Below are 11392 nucleotides of genomic sequence, written 5' to 3' on the forward strand. Positions count from 1 at the left end.
TGTAGCTAGAAAGTATCTGAGGCTGGATTTGAACTCAGGTCTTTTATATCTCCACTTCCAGCACACTATCCACTGTGCCACTTAGGCATGGGGCCTTAGGGATCATTTAGCCCAACTTTTTTTATAGGTGGGGAAACTGAGACTCAGAGAGACTAAGCAAGTCACCTCAGGTGACACAGTAAAAAATAATAATGTCTCCAGGATTCAAATCTAAGTCCAAATTGCAGGTTTGCTTGGAGAGAAGATTAAGCAGGATAGGAAGACCCAGGGTTGCTGTTTTCATTGAGAATAAAAATTTCCAGTCCTAAATGTTGGAAGGGAATTTGGGAAATGAGGACACTAATACATTGTTGGTAGAACTGTGAAATGACTCAGACATTTTGGAGAGCAATTTGGAATTACATCCAAATACATTTTATAACTGTGTGTACCCTTAGACCCAGCAATACAGTTGCTGTTTCTGTTTCCCAAGGAAATCAGGGAGAAAGGAAAAGAATGTATTCCAAAAATATTTGTAGCCACTCACTTTGTGGTGGCAAAAAAACCCAAACAAACCCTGAAAATTGAGGGAATGCCCATCAATTGGGGAATGGCTAGACAAATTGTGACATGATTGTTGATATGCCATAAGAAATGATAAGCAGACTAATTAAAAAAGACCCACATGAGATAACAGTGAAATGAGTAGAACCAAGAAAACATATTCAGCTACAGAATTAATTCTTGAAGAATAACTTGTGGATGTCACCTCCAGAGAATGAATTGAAAAATGGAAACATGAAAGTCATAATCTATATATACATATGTGGGGAGAGGAAAGACTAAGATACCTATACATATAAATTCTATTAATAAAATAAAAGCTAAAAAAAAATTCCAATCCTACTGCACTTCACCCTTTACAAAGTGGTTTCCTCATGACAGTTGCATGAGACAGGGAGTGTGAGTATTGTTATTTCATTTTATAAAGTCATTCACTAAAGTTAAATGACTTGCCCAAGGTCATGAGGCTTGGACTTGACCATTAGGATTCAAACCTAACTCTCCTGATTCCAAATCTAAGGTTCTCTCTACTGTACAAAGGCTTGTCAGGTGGAAGGAGCAGCAGACATTTGTTGGGTCTCTCCCTGTTCTCTGCTCCCATCAGACCATCCTGGAATTTCAGTTTCAGTTCTGGAGTCCACAGCTTCAGAAGGATGTTATAGGGATGTGTATATTAGAGCTAGCCTGAACCAAATCTAGGGAACTCATTGTTAAATGTTCATTTTGAGTACTGACTCTTGGAAAATGGCAAATTAAGACAAATCATGCCTTGATCTGCTGTTGTGTTGATTTTTTTTGACTTAAGAAAGTGATGGAGAAAATGTTAATAATGCAATTTAAACTTAAAAGCGTATTTAAACTCCTTCCTCCCCTCTGACAGTAGACCATAAACATTTACCAGCATTCCACTGAATGTTGTGTAACAAACAGAAGATGCAAGTGTGAGAAAACAAAGGTTTGATCTTTTGAGCATATCAGTTTAATAAGCAATGCATGGCAATTCCCCAACAAATTGGGGCCAGCCCCCTTCTTTAGCTTAAGGCTACAGGAAGAGACAGACTTTTAAACAGTTAGTCATATAAGATCAGTTAATCAAAAGGAAATAATACAACATTAGGGCATCTAATTAATTTCTAACTGGGAAAGATTAAGGTCTTTCCAAGTTGGGAGGGGAAGGATGAGCAGGTAGTGTTCCCTGTATATATTCCGAGCATGTCTAAACAGTCAAAGGAATACGGAAATAGTAAACTGATTGCTTCGTCTGGGGCCAGTTTTCAAATAAGGCATATAGGAGGCTTATGATGTACAGTTATGAGAATAATCAGTCTTAGGACCTGACTATTTCTGGTCAGTATAACCTACATATTGGTTAAGGATCTCTAAACAGCAGGTATAGGTTGACGGGTTTCCCAATCTTGCAGGCATAGCCTATGATAGGCTTCAAAACTGTTAGTGAGTTAGAGGGATGTAGGTGAAGACTTCCCCCCCACCCACACAGTGGAATTGGCCAATGAGAATCTTTTGTTCCAGTTGAAGACAGTTGAAGCAGTTTAGAACTTGGTCAGACAATGAAGGGGCCAAAGTCACCTACCATCACCAGTTGTCCTGACTTTTGTTCTGCCACTGGACTTCAGTGATTCTAGATGAGAGAATGAGACTGATGACTTTGATTTTTTTTTAAACCCTTATCTTCTGTCTTAGAATCTTACAATACTAAATATTGGTTCCAAAGCAGAAGAGCGGTAAGGGCTAGGCAATAGGGACTTGCCCAGGGTCACACAGCAAGGAAGTATCTGCAGCCAGATTTGAACCTAGGACCTCCCGTCTCTAGGTCAGGCTCTCCATCCACTGAGCCACCCAGCTGCTCCCGAGATGGACAACTTTGAGCAACTCCGTCTCACTTAAATCCAATTTATACAAAAAGTCAAGATATTACTCCGTGATGTCACTGGTCCTCCTTTAAACACAAACAACCACATAGCATATTTGTTAGTTGAATTGTGTCCAAGCATATGTTGAACAAAGTGGGAGAGTTACCATGAAGAAGAGAAGACTTGAGGGGACACGTTGATTATCTTGAATTGTTTGGAGGATGTCATGGGAATGAGGAATTGGACTTTTCCTGTTTGATCCTAAAGGTCATAACTGGAAGCAGTTAGTCTGTCAGCATTCATTGAGCATCTATGTATCAGGCACTCTGCTAACAACTTGAAACACAAAAAGAAGAAAAAGGAAAGACAATTCCTACCTTTAAGGAGCTTAACCCTGCAATGGGAAAGTGTCCTAGAGGGATGTAAGATGAAATCCAAGAAGAAAATGAAGTTCAGTTATTTTTCAGTTGGAGACTCCCAGAATCCTTTCCCAGGGCTTACCTCAAAATTCCCTTCTTTCACTAACCCTAGAAAACTGACCATCCCTAACTTATATTCCTACAACACTCTATCCTGGAAAGATCATGAGGAGGTGTAGGTTGAGGTAACCAGTGTAGGGAACATGATAAAGAATTCTAAAATGCAGAAGTGATGAGAAAAGAACACATGGCTGACCTGGCATCTCCCTCAATGGAAGTCTTAGGAGGAGCCATCTTATGGAAAGGAGGGGCTGCAGAAACAGTATATTCTTCCAAAGTAAGAGGTTTCTAGATCATGGCAGAGAAGCCCTGACACATACAGCCTTTGGGGAACTGAGGGGCAGTTATTGATGAAGGGGAGATCCTTGGGGGTTCCAGGAAGGGAATTCTTAGGTGCTGAGTTGGAGAAGGAAAAGGAGAAGGACACAATTGGTAAAAGTTCTAGAAAAACCAGATTTTAGGTCAGTTTAAAGGAAAAAGTTGGATCAAAGGACTTTAGACCTAGCAGTAACCTTGGGCACCATCTGATCCAATAGTTAGAGCTGTTCACAAAGGAAGAATGGACTGTCTCATGAAGAAACGAATCTCCCGTCTCTAGGATTTTCCTAGAGGCAATTTCCTGCTTTAGAGATAGTTATAATGAAAATTCTCTGAGCACTCTTCTGGCTCTGAAATTCTCTGACTCCATGAACCAAAACTAACAGGCAGAAATTACTAGGAGATGTATTTTAGTTTAAAATATGGGAGAAACTTCCCAACAATTCAAGCTGGCCTTAAACTGAAAAGACCATTTGGAGAAGTAGTATGCTCCCCATAATGGAAGTCAGACAGAGTAGCTGGTCGATAAAATCCCCATCCCCTCTGTCATTTTCAGAAATCAGCAGAGTGATTTCTGACACAGAGAGTATTGTCCAGGCATGAATACCTCTCTTCACATGTTCTAGGACTTAATTGTCCTTGGTCGGGAGTCATATCACCTGGGAGAGCCCAGTTTAGGCAAAATATCACATCACCCCTCCTCCATCCCTACCCCTAATTCAATAAAATCTGTTGGTTTTGAGGAGCAACTACAAAGTGCTCTTTCTGGCATTCAAAGCCCTTCCTTTCCAGGCTTCTGTTTACACCTAACTCCCCGACATGTATTCTTTCATCCAGGGACACTGGTTTCCAGGCTGTTCCTGAAACAAGATATTCCATCTCTCCACTCTGGGTATTTTCTTGCTGTTGCCCCATTACTGGAATGCTCTCCCTTCTCCACAATGACTACAGATCTCATTCACTTCCTTTAAGCCCCAGCTATGATTCCACCTTCTACAGGAAGCCTTTCTCAACCCCTCTGGAATCTTCCTTCTGTTATTTCCTATTTATTTTGTATAGAGCTTGCTATGTATGTAATCGTTTGGATGTTGTCTTCCCCATTAGATTGTAAACTTCTTGAGGGGATTGTCTTTCACCTCTTTTTTGCATCCACTTGGTTTAGCATAACTCCTGGCACATACCAGTTGCTTAATAAATGTTTATTGATTGATTGAAGCTCAGAGAGTTGGAAAGGACTTTGAAGCTCATCTAGTTCACTCCATACACAGAAATCCCCTCTACGACCTACTTCTTTGAAGATTTCCAGGAAGGAGGACTCCACTGCCTCTTGAGACAGTCCATGCTACTTGGGATAGTACTAAAAAGTTTTGGTTTTTTGCTGACATTGGTTCTAAATTTACTTCTTTGCCTTCTAGGGGGTGGTTAGGTGGCACAGGATAAAGAGTACCAGTACTTACCTCCTCTTCCTGATTTCAAATTTGGTCTCAGACACTCCGTAGCTATGCGACCTTGGGCAAGTCACTTAACCCTATGACCTCCAATTCCCTCATTTATAGAATGAGCTGGAGCATGAAATGGCAAAACACTCCAGTATCTTTGCCAAGAAAACCCCAAGTGGGGTTATGAAGAGTTGGATGTGACTCAAAAATGCCTGATCAACAATAAAACTGCCTTTTAGAGCCAAATAGAACAAGCCTAATCCTTTGTCCACACAATAGTCTTTCATGTGCAGTGATCATAGCCCTCTGAGACTTTTCTCTAAATTAAATTTTCCTAGTTTCTTTAACCAATGTCCATATGGTGAGGCCTCAATACCTTTCACCATCCTGCTTATCCTTTAAATGTCCTCTAGTTTCTAATCTTGAGTTTGAGGGTTTATTTTATTTGGTTATTTTTAAAACTATGTTTCAATATGATTGTATTCCTTTGTAATCTTACGTATTTATTTTATTCATTTAAAAACATTGCTAAAGAGTTCCAAAGGCATCTCCAGACTGCCAAAGGGCCAGTGACACCGAAAAGGTTCAGAATCCCTGTTCTAGCTTGTTAATGTCCCTACTAAAATGCAGCATCCCAAATTGAAGCCACTATTTCAGATACAGCTTTATCAGGGAAGTATATAGCAGATCCCTTCCCTAGTCCTGGCACAATGCCTCTCTCCTGCCCTCGTGAAAAGATATGATCTCAAGACGGCAGATAAGGAGAGCTTAGAATAGCAGTTTTTAGGATGCATGTTCCAGAAAGTCTGTCTCTATATCTAGTCTGTCCATTCATTCATCTATCTACCTGTCTGTCTATCTATCCGTCTGTCTATCTATCTATCTATCTATCTATCTATCTATCTATCTATCTATCTATCTATCTATCTATCTATCTATATTTCCATCTATCTATATCTATCTGTCTGTCTTTGTAACTCCAAGAGCAAGGTTATCCCAGGTTTAGAGAGTAAAGTATCTTAGGAAACAGGGCAAATTTCTGATTAAGATGATGTGGCCTGGGGATGAATAATATTTTGTTATCAATACTATATTATGACATATAATATATTAATAATATGTTTGTGTAGAAATTCCAGGAATTCATTTATTTTGTTGAGATAAAGTGTGGTTTTACTAGCTCCACCCACCCTTTTCAGTCTTGCTCGAGATGATATCCAAGTTAACTAGGGTTAACATGTTAACTTGGAGGCTGAATGTCTTCACCCCATACCCATCCAGTGTGAAGTCCAGCAAGTCTAGAGTATGATAGAAGGCCAAAGGAACTTTGGGTCAAAACTCAATAAAGAATTTTGACCGAATCTGAGCAATAAAAGAAGAAAGGATAGTTCAGAAGACACTTTTTTGAAATTAATTTTTTCACAAAAGAAAAACATGTGATCGATCTTGTAGTTCGATGGGGATATGATTAGGGTTTTGATGTTAAAAGGTCACTTTATTGCAAATATGAATAACATGGAAATAGGTTTTGAACAATGATTCTTGTATATAACCAGTGGAATTGCTTGACAGCCTAGGAGAGGGGAGGGAAGAGAGGTGGGAAAAATCATGAATCACGTAACCATGGAAAATATTCTAAATAGAAATTAAATTTTTGATTTTTTTTACATCACCATTGTTCTCCCCGGTATCCCTCTTCCCCTTCCAGAGATCCAGCCCTTGTAACATTGGTTTGCTTGTTTGCTTGTTTTTTAAGGATGAAAAGAAAAAGAAGAGGGAAAAAAATCAGTACAACTGATTGATAAATTTTAAGTCTGAAAATATGTGCAATGTACAACACTTGTGGACCTCCCGCTTCTGCAAAGATGGGGAGTGTCTTCAGAAAATACTCTTTTGCTTGCCATCTCAGGGAGGGGGGGAAGGAAGAGGAGAGGGAAAGAACATGAATCATGGAACCCTGGGAAAAGAGTCTTAATTAATTAATTAATTAGTTAATTAATTAATGAGGAAAAAGAAAAAGAAAATACTCTTTAAATTTGGAAGGACTAGCTGGCTCCCGTCTATATCCCAGAAAGAATGAAATCGAGTTCCTGGGATTATAATCAGGACCTGAAGGATCCTGCCCCCTGCCCAGTGAAAACGGCCAACCAGCAGATGGCAATAGCAGCTTAGTAAAGAAGCTATATTACAGTTCAAGACCAGCAGATGGCAGCAGAGAGCAGAAACAAGTCCATGCAGCCCCCACCCCCACCCCCTGGAAAGAGTGATGTCCAGCAGGGAGGGCAACGCAATGACATCACCAGATGGCATTTGCAGCTCTGCTGCTCAGAAACGGTATGAACTCCTCTACAAAATGCTCTGTCTGGTGTCCTACACATCACACCCTGCCTCTTCCATCCAGGGACACTGGCCTCCTGGCTGTGCCGCAGACCAGACCCTCCATCTCTCAACCCTGTGCACATTCTCTTCGGCTGTCCCCCAAACCTGCAGCATTCTCCCTCCTCATAGCTGCCTCCCGACTTCCTTGGTTTCCTTCATGCCCCAGTTAAAATCCTACCTTCTTTAGGAAGCTTTCCCCAAAGCTCCTCAATTCCATTACTTTCCCTCTTTTAATTCTTTCCTATTATCCTGTGTATATATATATATGTATATAAAATATTGCATGCTCTCTCTCACTTCGATGTGGGCTCCCTGAGGGCAGGGATTGTCTTTTGCCTTTTTTGTGGGGCCTGACATAGTGTCTGGTACATAGTAGGAGCTTAATAAATGTTGACTGATGTGTAAATGGAATTAGCTCATCCTCATTCATTGTTCAGACTCTAGCCATCAAAAATAATGTCACCCCACCCAACTTAGAATTAAGTGGGGAGGAGGTCTGTTACCCACACGTGATAGTAACAAATCAAAAACAAGGGACTGCCCTTTGGGCAGTCCAAAACAGTGTTGAGGCTGCTATTTGTCCATTTGAAATTGGAGGTGGATGCAGGAAGTTACAAAAGCTGCTATCTTTCAAATATGATGGTAACTTCCTGTGGAAGCAGTTAGCGCTTTGAACTTTGTGTAGAAAGATCTCTGGGGAGACCTCAGACGGCTTCCCTCTGAATTATCATGTGGATAAGTTAGGCTGACTCTCTTTCTCCTTCCTTGGCGTTTCTGGAGGCTCTAGCCTCAAGGAGGCCTCTCTTGCCTCTCTAATTGTAAAAGGCCTTGTGGCTAGTAGCCTTGTTTAATTAACCTCTGTGCCCCTCTGCTGGGCCTCTAAATTCTTACCTGGTCCAGACCTCTGATTTAGGCCAGAGTTTCTCTCTCTCTCAATTTCCCTACCTTCAACCTTCCTAATTGTAAATAAACTTCCATAAAAGTCATCCTGACTTGGGGTCTATTTTAATTTGAAATCGCATTAATCCGATTTCTGGCGACCATACCTTATATATCTAGTTTTAACTCTTACATTGATCAACATGCATTTTTGTAGTTGCTGTTCAGGCATTTCAGACTCTTCATAATCCCTTTTGGGATTTTCTTGCAAAGATTCTGGAGTTTTCCATTTCCTTCTTTAGCTCATTTTGCAGATGAGGAACTGAGGCAAATTAAGTGACTTGGGTGCTGAGTTATCCTTTTAGGGATGTAGCCTCACTGAGTGCCTTTGAATCTGTGATTGTAGCCATGCCTTTAGGGAGCCAATTTGTGAACCTGTGAGTACCAAGTTGGGAAGTTAGCTCTCAGAGGGTGCTATAAGTCTATCTGCTCCAATGTTACCCCTCCTCCATGATGCCATGGTAACCTGTGGAAGAGTAAAGACCTTGCCCACTGGTGATATGTGGATTTTGGGGAAGGGGGAAAGGTGGGGGAAAGGTGAAGGAAAGCTTTCTTGTTATTTATCATGCCATTCTATTACATTAAATGCCTTTTGTTTTGAACAGATGGGCCCTCTGGTTGTTCTAGTAAAAAAATAAATGCATTGAAGGTTTGTGAGCTGTGGTTTTATGTTGAGTTAAAAAGAACCTCAAACTTGGGATTTTTTTGAGGGGGAGATGAAGGGGGAACCCTCGATGCTTCACCAACATGATTTAAGAGCTTTCAAAGCACATTCCTCACAACAGCTCAGCATAGCAAATAGTACAAACTCATTAGCTCTATTTTACAAATCTATTTATTTAGTTTTATTCAAAGATATTTTATTTTCCCAATTACATGTAATAACAATTTTCAACATTTATTTTCTGAATTTATAAGGTCAAATCACTAGATAAATGACATCACACTGAATAAAACGTATATGGTTGCTAAGCTACTGTTAGTGATCTCAGAACGTTCACAGAGAATGGAAAAGTTACCTCAAAAGTGAAGAGAAAATGTCTTAATTTTTCAATTAAAAATGGGAAGAGGGGGCAGCTGGGTAGCTCAGTGGATTGAGAGTCAGGCCTAGAGACAGGAGGTCCTGGGTTCAAATCTGACCTCAGACACTTCCCAGCTGTGTGACCCTGGGCAAGTCACTTGACCCCCATTGCCCACCCTTACCACTCTTCCACCTAGGAACCAATACACAGAAGTTAAGGGTTTAAAAACAAATGGGAAGAGAATGACATCAGCAAACCATAGGTCAGTAAGCTTGACTTAGATTCCAAGAAAAAGATTTTAAGTAATAAGAAAATAGATAGGGGCAGCTAGGTAGCTCAGTGGATTGAGTGCCAGGCTTGAACTCAGGAGAACCTGGGTTCAAATTTGGTCTGGGACTCTTTTTGGTCTTGTGCCCCTGGGCAAGTCCCTTAACCCCAACTGTCTAACCTTTATTACTCTTCTTCCTTGGAATCAATATTTGGTACTGATTCTAAGACAGTTAAGAGTTTTTTTAAAAATAGCATATATATATATTTACAAAGTAATTTATATTCAGAATAAATAGGAAGTAACTAATAGAGGGAAGGCTCTGGAATTAAGAGGGGTTGGGGAAGGCTTTCTTGTAGAAAGTTGGGTTTTAGGGAGGTCAGTAATTGATGAGGAAGAGGAAGAGCATTCAAAGCACAGAGGAGAGCCAAAGAAAATGTCTGAAGCCTGGAGATAGTGTCTTGTTCATGTTTATTATAACAACAGTCAGGAGGCCAGTGTCATTGGATCAAAAAATACATGTTGGAAATTAGGATGTAAAAAGACTGGAAAGTTATGAAGGGGCTAGGTTATGAAGGGCTCTGAATGCCACAGAAAGCATTTTGAATTTGGAGGCAATAGGGAGCCACTGGAGTCTATGAGTAGAGGTGTGACATGATCAGACCTGTACTTTAGGAAAATCACTTTAGTGGCTGAATGGAGGATGGATTGGAGAGGGGAGAGACTTGGGGCAAGAAAATCCACAAGCAGGCCTATTGCAATAGTGTAGGTGTTGTAATAGTTAAAGTAAAATAATAAATGTAATATTAATTTTAAAAATTGTGGTTGCCATATATATGTGTGTATATATGTATACATATACATATATATAAAGAGAGATGACAACCACAATTTATATATATATATGTATATATATATATAACTCTCAAGTCTATTAGTAGCTCTTAACAATTAAGTTTTAATCAAAATGGAGATAAAGTAAAAAGAGGGAAATGTAGGAAGGAGACAGAAAATATCATCTAGCTAAAATATTCTAAACTGAATCAGGAAGCCAAAATCCATAGCCCGCCAAACTGCTTAAGCCAGAAAAAGTTCTGGAGTGCACCACAGGCATTAGAGCTCCTGCTCCCAACCATTTTCCACTGAAGCACCCACAGGGTGCTTCCCTCACACACCACACCTTTTTACTTCTGTCCCCCTCTGTCACACAAAGTACACATGCAAAATGGATTCCAGAGTAGGACAAACTTAGGGAGTGGTTTCTATCTACACAGTGTGAAGTGAAGAGAGGCTGCACTAGAGTGATGATGGCAGGGCCAGGGGAGAGAAGAGGGTGTACTCAAAAAGTGCAGAAAAGGTGAAATCGACAGACTTTGGGAACAACTTGGAAATGAGGGGTGAAAGACAGTGAGGAGTTCAGGATGATCCACAGAATGGGAACATGAAGGCCTGGGAGAATGGTATTGCCCTCCACAGTAATAGGAAAAGTAGGAAATTATATGGGTTGGGGGAAAAAGTATGAGCTCTGTTTTGGACATATTGATTTTCAGATGTCTACTAGATGTCTATTCAGAGATATCTGAAAGGCAATTGGAGATTCAAGATTGGAGGGCAGCAGAGAGATTAGAACAGGAAAGGTAGATTTGAGGATCATGAATATAATGATAGTAATTAAATCCATGGGAGCTGATGTAATCGACAAGTAAAGTAATATAGAGGGAGAAAGAGGGTCCAGGATAGAACTGAGGGACACCCTCAGTCAGAGGGTATGATCTGGATAAAGTCCTAGCAAAGGAGACAAAGAAGGAGCAGAAAGATTAGGTAGAGGGAGAACTAGGGGAGGAGTCTCTTGAAAACCAAGAGAGAAAAAAGTATGAAGCAGGAGTGACCAACAGTATCTAAGTCTGAAGAAAGATCAAGAACAAGGCTTCTTAAAAAAAGGCCACTGAATGACCTCCAGGAATTGATGCAGCATGAAAGGAGCAGAACCAGGAGAACCATATACACAGAGATGGATACACTGTGGCATAATCAAACTTAATGGATTTCTCTACTAGCAGCAATGCAATGATCCAGGACAATTCTGAGGGACTTATGAGAAAGAACGATATTCACATCCAGAGAAAGAACTGTT

This window comes from Gracilinanus agilis, chromosome 3 (genome assembly GCF_016433145.1).
Source record: "Gracilinanus agilis isolate LMUSP501 chromosome 3, AgileGrace, whole genome shotgun sequence".
NCBI lineage: Eukaryota > Metazoa > Chordata > Mammalia > Didelphimorphia > Didelphidae > Gracilinanus > Gracilinanus agilis.